At 38.2% G+C, this 12,500-nt stretch overlaps 1 long non-coding RNA gene across 1 annotated transcript in view; it reads right to left on the bottom strand.

The window, feature by feature from the left end:
• Positions 1-440, bottom strand: part of LOC140926711 (uncharacterized) — an 11,059-nt gene extending 10,619 nt beyond the window's left edge. The window contains exon 1 of the long non-coding RNA XR_012164462.1: positions 222-440. This is a non-coding gene — a long non-coding RNA (uncharacterized lncRNA). The remainder of the gene's footprint in view (positions 1-221) is intronic.
• Between the last annotated feature and the right edge of the window lie 12,060 nt (positions 441-12,500).

Genomic DNA, 12,500 nt, shown 5'->3' with positions numbered 1-12,500 from the left:
TATTACTTTAGATAAAGCCTGCACAACACTTCGTTATAGAGAAAACAAACAAGATTAGTACTACATTGTAGATTAGAAAGTTCCCCGGGTTATTTTTGTTTTCTACAGCAGGGCGGTTTTTATCCAGTTATAGAAGTGAATTGTACCGTTTTTGTTTATTTTTCTAGTTCCAACCTGTGAGCAACTTATCCTAAACTGTTTGATTCTTTTTGTTTTCTTACCGCTGCTCTTGAATTCCAGTTGCTTCCACCCGCAGTCACTCCCTGACAGGGTTTAAATTCAACAAATGAAAAAATGAGAAAGGCTAGAAGAAAAACTTTGCATGTAAAGCTGCTCTTCATCTTCGCTGAAACGTCCTTTTCTAAAGAAAATGCCTTTTCGGATATAAACGAAAATTTAATTAAGAACACTGATCAAAATCTTTGTCGTTATATAGACAATTTACGTTACCCTTCTTATTTATAAAAAAGTTGATGTCAAATTATGATAGCCTCAAGTCGTATCCGGCTATAAAAATGACGTTTTCTTGGCGTATATAATCTCTCTCCATCTGATATCTGTTCGACTCTCTTAAGTCGGTTGTAATTTCCTTCTGGTCATTTGACTTCCTAATCACGTCATCCACACCTTTGTGACACGCAACTTAGAAAAGGACTTTAAATGCAATTTACTTTTTATTTTTTTCTCTGTAAAGAGAGAAAGTTTTGATTTCATGCAGCATAAGTGGAGCTTGATTATTTTTCTGTCCCCAGTTCCCAACGAGAAAAGATGATCTAGCGATAGCAGGTGCACTCTATATACGGTTTATGTTCTCAGTTCTCAACAAATACGTTCTGTGCTAATATAACTGAAAGACACTTCACACGTTATTACCCCAGTAACACTAGAAAAGGAAATTATTCTGTCTGTTAGAGAGTAAGCCGCTCATTCTGTCAACGGTTAATAGAAGACACTGAGACTGCTACCGGGAATATACAGAGTATCTGTTCTGCTGTTAATTGACAACGTTTTTCCGTGAGGGCAATCAAGTCATAAAGCTGAATCTGTCATTCTGTCGACCGAAATTGTGTATTTTAACTTTTCAAATTCCTATTTCCGTTTTCTATGTACATTTCAAAAAATGTCGCCTTACGTACATAGCTGCACTTTCGTTTAAAAAACCAAGTAACAAACCAAAACGAAAAACTATGATTAGTTCATTAAGACATTTTCTGTTTTGCTTCACATGTTTGAGTTATCAAGACGTTTAATATCTGTAAATGGCTCAGTCACCCACTGGGAATTTACTTGTCAGTTATGCATTCGGATAAATTACGTGGCTTTCTAAGTTAATTTTCCTACTTTTTTATCGGTTCTCTTTCGAAAATGAAGAAGGAAGAGAAAAATCAGAAAGATTTCCATACTCCTTTAGCTGTATTATCTACACCTCAGTACCCATTGACGCCAGAAACACAGTGTTGTTACAAACACAACTGTAAATTATATTGAGCTGTTACCCGCCTAAGGGAAATAACAAAATGAACGAGCAAAACAATCAAATTAAATGAATATTATGAAATATAATTAATAACGAAAACAATTGACAAAGAAACAAGTTCCAAAGCTATATTTGACTTAATTTCAATTAAAATTAAAAATGATGTCGAAAGACGCGATGCCTTCCAAAATGTTTCCTTGATGGACAAAAAATTAATAATTTAAATTACGAATAAAATGTAAACAAAATGAAAGGCAACGGATACCGCATGATTGAAAAGATGAATTTAAAAAATCACTTCTCTTAACAAGAGCGTGAGCAGAACTGCTCTGTTTTATTTACGAAGACTCCGCTTGTTCTTTATTTTTCCCTTTATTGTTGAAATACTGATGACTTTCATCTTATTTTTAGCAACTAAAGAAGCCTTTTAGAATGATTTTAGATGCATTTGAACATTATTGAGCTCACTGATATGAGTGAGCAAATATTCGTCCATAACTTTACTATTCTAATATAATTTGTTGATGAAGATAAATTAAACCTTTATCACCTCGCCGTACTCAGCTGTTTCGTTTTTTGTTCTTTGCCTTTTTTTCCGCTATGTATCATGTGAAATAAAAAAAAAATGTACTTTAAGTAAAAGAAAATGACATTTTGTAAAAAGAAAGAAAAAGTGGAAGTGTAATTTCTCTCAGTCAAGAAATAGTACTCAATTGACCCAAAAATAACATTAAGAGAAAATCTTAATAAAGCTAAGTTTAAGGAAGCTAATTAGTGTACAGCTAGAACGAAAAACAACCAATATTAGATTTCAATATTGTGGCCAGAGAGCGCAATTCCTTCATCTATAAGAGAGTATCCATTCTCGCCGGGCGGTACTTAAACTTTTGTACTTCAGACTAATTGGTAGCTGGGTTTTGTTTGTCGAAAATAGGCTATCGTGATAATATTAAAATCATGAACAGAAAACAGTTTTAAGTTGATGAAATGTCTATTCAGTGTCTTGGTCGTAACGGGAAGTCAAATTGTATAGTGGCAGGGTCGGCGGAACTTGTTGTGCGGCTGGCTGCAGGCTCTTTGAGTTTTAGCGCTCCATGTGGACATTGATAAAGTATCTATGTTACCACCACTTGAAAGTAAAAAACGCGTCGCGTAATCAGTAAACAATTCAATCTCAGTTAAATCTTAGGATTTGATACACAAACCGAAAACTATAAAGCCATTTTTCAGGGGCACCCGACGTCAATCTTCGGAAAATATCTGTTCGGAAGACGATTTGAGATCTAGAATTTTCGGAACATTTGTTGTAAAATTTCTTGCTTGCCTGCCTCTCCTAAGATTTTCGAACATCTATAAAATGGTATAATTGCCCATTTTTAACGGATTTTTACCGTAAAAAGGTCAGCTTGAATTTTCAGGAGCCTTTTTTCTGGCTGAAATTTTCGAAAAGGTAAGTTTTGATCCCTATGATTTTCGGATCACTAGACTTTCAGCTAGGGAATCCGAACAGATGAAAAATTTTTAGGGGATAAAACTATGCTTACATCTACCGTTTAAATGTTAAAATACGTTTAACAATGCTATGTTTAAGTGGTTTTGAACTATATTCTCGTTGGGTGCCCCTGAATTTTAAAACATGTGTTACGCCGATACATCTGCTTTATTTGTATTATTTGTTTGAACAAAGTAAAACTGTAGTGCGGGCATCAGATAGTAGCCGGTAAATATGTAGAGAGTTGATGGCATATAAAAAATGAATGAAGTGAATTAGCCTTACGCAAGTAAGCAACAATTTCCTTTCCGTTTAAGGAGGAATAATTATGAAGAGCCACAGAAAGTAGTTACAGAGGAAAGTAAATTTTAATCTGGCATCGCAAAAGCATGTCATAGACTAACACTGTGCATGAACGAAAGCGAGTGGCACTTAAACTCATTAAACGTAATAAGCCTGAAGTCTACCAAGATTTCAGGGTATTAAAATAGACGATACGTTTGCAAAACAGTTTAATTTATAACGAAGTCGGTAAAGGGAAGGAAATTTTTTAATATTTTCATGATATTTCCTCCTGATTGTTCAAGGCTGAAAATGTTTCGGCAATTTGGTTGAACTTCGAAATCTTTTCATACCCCCCAAAAAAGAAATAAAAACCCTCAATTTTGGAAATAATATCAAAAGTGCCTTTTTGTTCAAGAAATATTCCTGGATGAAGCTGAGAGTCTGAGAAGTAAAGTTTGTAGCCATTAATAAAATGAATATCCTATAATTATTTTAAACCAAATAGAGAAAAAGAGGTTTGTTTTTGATTTTCTGTAACAAAATAATGCATTATTTTTGAGGTTGCTCGCTTTCGGCTTATATATAAGCTAGTAAATTTTATAGCGGCCGTATATGTTTCCTGTTGTTGTTTCTTTACGTTTGGCAGAACCGCAGGATAAAGTTGGCATTATGGCAATAGCTGACGGGCGAACAAACTAACATACTTTCTTGAAGCCAAGTTCAATCAAAATTGTTCAGTTTCATATGCTTTAAAAGCCTGTTAGGCTAAAGGTGGCTGGCAACAGTTTTGGGCATTTTTTACTGACCATTTCTACATTACAGGAGACATTTCGAAAATGATTTGATCAAAAAGTTAAACGCTAAAAGATTTTTAAAAAACATTTAAAAAACATTTAAAAAAGTGAGCGACGTTTCGGCGCCACGTTACGCCATTATCAAGTTGAAAAATGAAAAAGTATAAGGTTATAAGGTGTAAAAACGAATATATAAAATTTGAAGCAATACATAAAATATTTGCGGGTCCAATGGGTATAATTCCTAAGGTAAGAAACACAATAAGAGAAAAAAAATAAAAAAATAATAAATGTACGAAAGTGTCACGTAAATAGTTTGGCGCGAATGCAGTCGGCTTGCGTGTTAAGAGAAGGCTTTATGTCCTTTATGTATAACATCTCGTAGACTAAGCAGTCAAACTTGCTGTTACATTTCCTCAGGACTTTGAAAAGATGGTCAGTCTTTGTTCTGTTGTTGCCATGCTTTTGATGGATTGGTGCTCAGTCTTTGGTGAACAAGACGCTATGGAGCGTACACTTTGGCGTCGTGGTTGTGGAACTGATGAATTGTAAATGCGGAGGAATTGTAAGAAATAAAATATGGCAAGAGTAAGGTGTTTTTTTGTGAAATTGTGGGATTTGTCAGGATATTCTGAAAAGAGCAACATCCAAGAGGCCTACTTGCCCTAAACTAGCATTTCGGGGCAAATTGTCTGTGAGATATTAGCCCGATTATGGTGTGATGACTCCATACAAATCCTTCTAAATTTAACTTGGGTCTAAACGTTTAGACCTCAGTCAAATATGAGGTTACTGGCGGTGAATAACAAGTCTAACAAAACAAACAGTGAAAAAAGAATTCTCTATTTTTCTTGTTAGGGTTAGGGGTTCGAGAAAGTCACGCAACGCATGAAAGCAATTTTACTACGTAACACTCAACAAAGACAAAACGTCTTTGTGCAGCATTTTGTAACTTTAAATTCATCATAAAACAGTTCGAAAGGAGCGCTCACTCGTGAAATGTTTTTCAACACTCGAAGAGAAATTTCGTGTCTCTGCGCGGCCATGTAATATCCTCCATTTATTCCTGGAGTAAATTAAAGACGAAACTCGAAGTGATCTCAAGATATCACGAATAGTCCGGTCTCATTTCGTGGAATAGCCGAAAAGTCACGAACTTGCGCGCCCAATCTTGTCCCGAAACTAGTGCATAATTTCATGGCTATTTTTCACATCCCGAACTACCTTGGATCGCAGTAGCTCAATCGGCTAATCCCTCAACTTAGAGTCTCCTCTGATCAGATCAGTCACACAGGTGAGTCGGCTTAAACCCCGGGAAAGCCAAAATAACAATTCTTTCTCCCTCGAAAAAGTTAAAGAAAAAAATCAAAGAAATCGAAGTGATGTCGAGATATCGCGAACGAATTCGGCTCTCACTTCGTCAAATAGCCGAATAAAACCGAAAACCTACAGACTTTGCGTGCCCAATCTTGTCCCAAATATGTCAACTTTGATACATTCCTGAGCCTCGCAAATTCTCTACTTCCCGCTCCGCCGAAGTAATAATTTACGGTTACTCCTTTACATTACAAGTTCACGGCAACGGTACTGCATGGTATTGTTCAAGTTTTGTCTCCGTTGTCTGCGCAAAGTTTAGTCAAGATATCACGAATAGTCCGGTCTCATTTCGTGGAATAGCCGAAAAGTCACGAACTTGCGCGCCCAATCTTGTCCCGAAACTAGTGCATAATTTCATGGCTATTTTTCACATCCCGAACTACCTTGGATCGCAGTAGCTCAATCGGCTAATCCCTCAACTTAGAGTCTCCTCTGATCAGATCGGTCACACAGGTGAGTCGGCTTAAACCCCGGGAAAGCCAAAATAACAATTCTTTCTCCCTCGAAAAAGTTAAAGAAAAAAATCAAAGAAATCGAAGTGATGTCGAGATATCGCGAACGAATTCGGCTCTCACTTCGTCAAATAGCCGAATAAAACCGAAAACCTACAGACTTTGCGTGCCCAATCTTGTCCCAAATATGTCAACTTTGATACATTCCTGAGCCTCGCAAATTCTCTACTTCCCGCTCCGCCGAAGTAATAATTTACGGTTACTCCTTTACATTACAAGTTCACGGCAACGGTACTGCATGGTATTGTTCAAGTTTTGTCTCCGTTGTCTGCGCAAAGTTTAAGAAGGGGATGACGTCATAGCTTACAACAGGGTCCAGGTTCAGTGACCGAATCAAAAAGCATTGGAACTTGATCAAAGTGCTAAGTTAACCACTGCAGCCGTTCTTTGTATTGTAACGTAACGCCGCTACTCTCTCAGTCCCTCCTTAGGAATGGAAGTACGCTCAACGCCCAAGTTGGTTGCACAATGAGAAAGATTTCAATGCTCGGGCGGCCTACGAAAGCAGTGTCTAAACGAAGGCAGTGGCTTAACGAAGGCAGTGTCAAATAACACATGGGCGGTTCACACCAAGGTTCAGAGAACCGCGGCAGGATTACTTAGCTCAGTCGGTAAAGCACTAGCGCTTGACTGCAGATCAGCGGGAGGTCGTACGTTCGATTCCCGGGACCAGACTAATACTTAGGGTCTTAAAACAACTGAGAAATGAGAGAATTTCCTTTGCCCTGAAAACAGCAAGACCTTCGCATGGGTTGGATGATCACATTAAAAGTTGCCGTCCCGTCTCCAAGAGGAGACGTAAAACAGTGTCCTCAATTACTAGCTTCGTGCTTAATACATTGACATTCAGATAAATCACTAAGGTTTCGTTTTACAATAACCTTATGGACTCAGTTTGGGAGAAGGAGAAATATTTACCGCGGACTGGTAGGTTCATCCCCTTGAGTAAGGGAAACAAGCACTGAATGTAACCTGATTTCACAATTTCTAGTAATTGCCAGTTGGCAAGGAAGCCAAGAATTAGGGTTCAAACATCCAAAAAAAGGTTTTCCCTGAAGCCGTTTCAAAGGAAATTAGTTTATTGCTCCAATGAACAAAATTTAAAAAACAAAACAAAGCAAAAACAAATGAACCCAAGGCTGGTTCTTGTATATTCCTCTGAACTTTAAAGTCAGTCATTATGCATCTCGGAACCCGTCAGTGTTCGGCCAATGGTTCAATCAACTACACCCGCAAACTGATTAGAAACGTTTGACTACCTAACCCTCCTTACAAGCATTGCCTGTCTAGTCTTTTCGAAGTTCCCTCAAAACTAAACATTATATATTGCGAGCTGTTTTTCAACAAGATTATGGAAAGAATTTTGAAACCAAAACTATAAAGCCAACCTCAATTGTTCTTTTCCAGTCGCCTCCAGCAGTGAAGCCTTGTAATGTTGGCAGATTTGAGAAGGAAATAACCAAGAGAAGAACTAGGTAGACTAATGCCGCGCGGCTTGGGTTGCTCATCATCAGATTGTGCTTTGTAACAACTTTGGACGATCAAGTTCTAAATATGTTTTGCTTATGGTGTGAAGTGTTTTGCTTCTTGACTAATTTTTAAGGTAACAGCCAAATAAACATATAGATTATTAAAACAAACTTAACACCACCGTTTCAGAATGCTCGAAAATAATTAAGCTCCACAAAGAGCTCTCATACTTTAAATACGACGAAACGGTCAACTTGAGGACAAAAAACCCTGTCATAAACCCTGATTAGTTAGAAAAGCGCCGCATCCGACCCAGTTATATTTAATCGGGTTTGCTGTCAGGTTATTATTTCTATCTGGAATGGCGTTCAAATTATCACTTGCCGTAAATTAAAAAAGTAGTTACGTTTGGATTGATTGAAAGATTGTTTTAAAACCAACTTGTTTATCTGATTAGCCCACGCATTGCCGGCACGCCGCAATATACACCTACATCATCATCATAACCAGATCCTGTCTTTCTAAAAGTTTTGTTTTTGGCATTTATGGGTTTTGCCCATGTTTTCTCTTTTTTCGCTAGATCTACTGAATTCATCCACCCGTATTAAAAAGGTATAATGGTACATTAGTTCTTTGAGTAAGTCAAAAGGTCCACTAATTAAAAAAAGCCCTCAAACATAGCCGTCAAAGCAGTGCATTGTGTCGTTTCAGAGCTTAAAATTAAGTTAATTTTGCAAACAAGTGTTCATAGCGGACTTTGTTGGATAAGATTTCCGTTAAATTTAGATGCAGTTACTCTTCCTTGGGAACTAGTCACAGCGTAACGGCGTGTTGCGGATTAGGAATATCCGTTTCAAAATAATGAAACTTAAGCTTTAACCGAGCTATTAAAACGCAATGAATCAGTGCTTTACAACTTTGATGCTTTCGAAATAATTAAAATGAATTCTAACATTGAACACAGCCTTGTCTTTCAAAGCAGTTTATCAACAAGAAGACTTCAATTCACTATTAACAGCGACTTTTGTGTAAATTTGTAACCAATTTTAATTTAAAATCTAATATAACCTTACATTCATGTCATATCATCCGTTTTACAGAACTGCATTGAATACAACGAGAAATTAGTACTCCTCACAAGACTTCCGTCGGATACCCTTAATGTAACCATCGATCTGAAGTAATAACGTTGACTTGGAAAACCAAATACAACGTCAATGAAAAACTACACTCATCAAACAGGCAAGAACGATCAGTTTCAACTTTTTTATAACATGAGTTAACTCCGCGGTTCAAACTCAGTTTACAGGAATAAATAGAGGATGTGATTAATAGTGGTTTCCTGCCTTCTGACTATATTAACTTTAAATTGCATGATTCGAATGGTAAACTCCTGTAGCTTCATGATAGATTCTCTTTTCGGAAGATCTAGAAGAAGAAGGACAAAGCGGTCATGAAATTGCTTTCACCATATGGATTATCATGAATTTTAAAATTAAACCGGATATCTCCAGATTGAATCGTGTATCACAGTACGCGACTGAATGAGATGACATAATTAAACTAAGAAAGCTATTGAATTGTTTTAACATGTAACTTTTACTGTTTACCTAACCAGTTGCTTGAATTTTTACGATAGTGGAGGTGGAAAGTCCTCCTATCCATGAGATTAGAGTTCTTAGCGATTGACTAAAAAAATCTGAAAGGTATTTTTTAAGGAATCTGTCTCCGATTTTGATGGAAATTAAAAATAAACGGTACCGAGATTTGATTCAAAAGAAGCGATTATAGTCGTTTTTTGAGCTTTATTTCTACTTGTCCAATGTAGACCTATGCCACGGATAAGCAATCTTTATCATTCGAGCAGACTCTTTTGTTGCTAGGGTTTTATGCTATGAGGGAGTCCGGTCGAAGGCTAAGTAAATTCTAAAATTTTATTTTCGTGCGTCACCGACTGTGAGGTATCCAACTCAACAAGAACTCTCGGTGAGAGAATTTCAACCCATGAACATGAGCAAAAAATAATTAAAATAATTTAACTTGGTACATCTTATGGAGGAAGCAACCATGGCTGAATTATGAGCGAGCTGGAATGGACTGGCTCGACAGCAGTCTGACAGCAGTCGATGCTCAACCACCTTTCAGCTCAAGTCTCTTTTTCTCTGACTCGAAGAGCACCCTTAAAAAAAGAAACTAGTCACTCCTGCGTCAGCGACTCAGCAGAGAAACTAAACGAACAAGAATCCACGGTGAGGGATCTAAGCCTTAAGGCCTTCCCCATAAAATGTTTCGTTTTCCATTATCCCGTCTCTTGTGATGGTGAGTTCTTCGGTCGGGCAAAAAAAAAGAATGAACACTCGAAGGAGTCTGGGTTCCAGAGAAGGCCAGGCTGCTAAGTAAGAAAGCCTGGTTACAAAGTCAACTCGAAAACCTGGTCTTTTCGACCAACAAATGTCTAAACAGCCTTTAAAAAACGTAGTATCGAAGTTAATGCATCAGTCAATGGAAACTCCGGCCTCCCGACTTGCGCGACTTGGCGGGGAATCTAACATTGGCCGCGTGTTATAATTAACAACACCGCTAATTTCCCGGCTCCTCGGGCCAAACAGTTAAAAGTCCAGTATAGCGGGCATTAGTAGTTCATAAACAATAAACACGATTCAGTTCGCATACATCATGCCGAGGAACACGAATGACCATGGTCAGGACACAGTGACTTGTTTTGTAACAGTGCCATGGAACTAATTCTAGTTATTTTGAAAATGGCATCTGGGTATCCCCTGGCCACGTTCCTTCACGAGAGGTACACAGAAAATCAGAGCCGCACGATGTTCACATGGTGATGTGCAGGTTCACATTTTTCCACAATTCTCAAAGGGGGTTGATGCCCTCAAACGACTGTTTCTGAAGAAAAAATGATACAGTTCCTCGTTGCTGTCCCCGCTTCCGAAAATGATATGCATGCGTGTTAAATCCATGCTCATGACCCGGGTGAAACAGGCATCTTGTTAATTCCACTGCACCCCGGGGACAACACGTTGTTAAATGTTTGTTAAAGCCCTCATTGGCCGCGTTAAATCCACGCTATCTCCCTCCATGCCGCGGGGTGAGGGGACCAAGGTTTCAATTGACTGATGCATAATTAAAGACAAGGACATCACATCATACCAATTGTTGTTAATAAAAACAAGATCGCATGCTTGTAAATTAAAGTACTTGCTTATTTGACTAGTGAATCTGGAATTATTTTTTTTACTTTTCGAAAAAAATGGGTCGGTCGGGCGATAGGAAACGAAACATTTATTATTATTATTATTATTATTATTCAACTGATATTATTATAAAGGAAAATAAAGGGAGATGTAAAGAATCAACCATAAGAGGACACAGAAAAAATCTGAGCCCCAGATGGGATTCGAATCCACGACCCTTCGTGTTCTAGATCGGATGCTCTAACCTCTGAGCTACTGAGGACTCGTTGGTGAGCAAGGGTCATTTTTTGTGGGTTGGACTTGCGAACCGCATCTCGCAGTCACACAGTCCATCACAAGCAACACATTAAGGCTTAACTGTATCACACAGTCACATTAATAGCAAGAAATGTCTCACCCATGAAGGGGCCTCCAACCAACCAACCTATTCAACTGATATTATTATAAATTATAATTATAATTATAAATATATTATTTTCCTTTTTTCACCGTAGAACACGGATAAATATATCATCTGAACGAATAGGTCGCCAGGGAGGAAACAGGACGGAGGCTCTAGTTGTCTGATTTTGTCCCTTATTTTGTTTGTCTTTTAAGACGATTTCCCGGGCTAATTTAATATTCTAGACTGACCAGTAAAGAAAAATGAAAAAAGAGAAAAATGAGAAAAAAAAAAAAATTGTTTGACGACTTGCCCGTCCAATCGTCCTCCAGTGTGAAAACGGCGCGGTCAAGTTTGTGCTCATAAATTATTCGACGCAGGTCTTTAAGCTTACGTCTGGTTATTTTTGAAAATGGCATCTGGGTATCCCCTGGCTACCTTCCTTCACGAGAGGCGCGCAGAAAATCAGAGCCGCAAGATGTTCACCCGGTGATGTGCACGTTCAGATTTTTCCACAATTCTGGAAGGGAGCTGATGCCCTCAAACGACTGTTTCTAAAGAAAAAAGGATACAGTTCCCCATTGCTGACCCCGCTTCCGAAAATTATATGCGTGCGTGTTAAATCCCCACTCCTGACCCAGGTGAAACAGGCATCTCAGTTAATTCCGCTGCACCATGGCGACAACACGTTGTTAAATGTGTTTTAAATTCCCGCATTGGCCGCGTCAAATCCCCGCACAGAAAGATGCTTTAACAAGCGAGGGCCGTTGATTTAAAAAAAAATGCAGTATTACAGGTAACTTACAGATGCAACTTGCAAATGGCCACAAGTGCGTTTCCCATAAGTCCTCATTGCCTGGCAAAGATCAGTTTTTCCGGATGGGGTGGAGTAGTTTGCCAAATGAGAAACTTCATTGATCAATAACGAACTTGAAACAAGTGATAAAATTGAGCTTAAGACGCTGATAACCAGTACCTGAAAACAAACAAACAAACAAACAAACAAAGACATGAAGACAAGACAAGAAAAAGAAAACAATGCTTTGTAGTAATGTATTTTGCATTGTAGAAAAGAAAGGGTTGTCCCATCTGCTTAGTACTCTAGTACCAGCTGAAACCGCACGTCGGGAGAGTTGCCTTTTCTTTATCTAAATTTACTTTTGCTATGGCCATTGGTGGCGGTTAAACAAAACTGGGGGAAATTATGGGTTTTACCAGGGGGTGCAGTGCGTATTTCAGTGACCTTAAGAGTTCGCAAGGGGCAAAATGAGACAGCAGCGGCGTAGTATTGGAGCCACTCGCACCCAGGAAGTTAAGACACTTTCCAAAAGTACTCACAAGAAGATTCCAAAGTTTGACCCGGTCGCAGATTCTTGATACGGAAAATGCAAAGATGATAGACACAACAAGACACAGGATGGTTGAAGAAAATGAGAAAAATGAAAGTCGCTGCATGTGGTCTGGTCTTATTATGTCCTTATCGTGTGAATTATAGAAGC

This window comes from Porites lutea, chromosome 2 (assembly GCF_958299795.1).
Source record: "Porites lutea chromosome 2, jaPorLute2.1, whole genome shotgun sequence".
Lineage (NCBI taxonomy): Eukaryota > Metazoa > Cnidaria > Anthozoa > Scleractinia > Poritidae > Porites > Porites lutea.
This window is presented reverse-complemented; position numbering and strand designations above follow the sequence as displayed.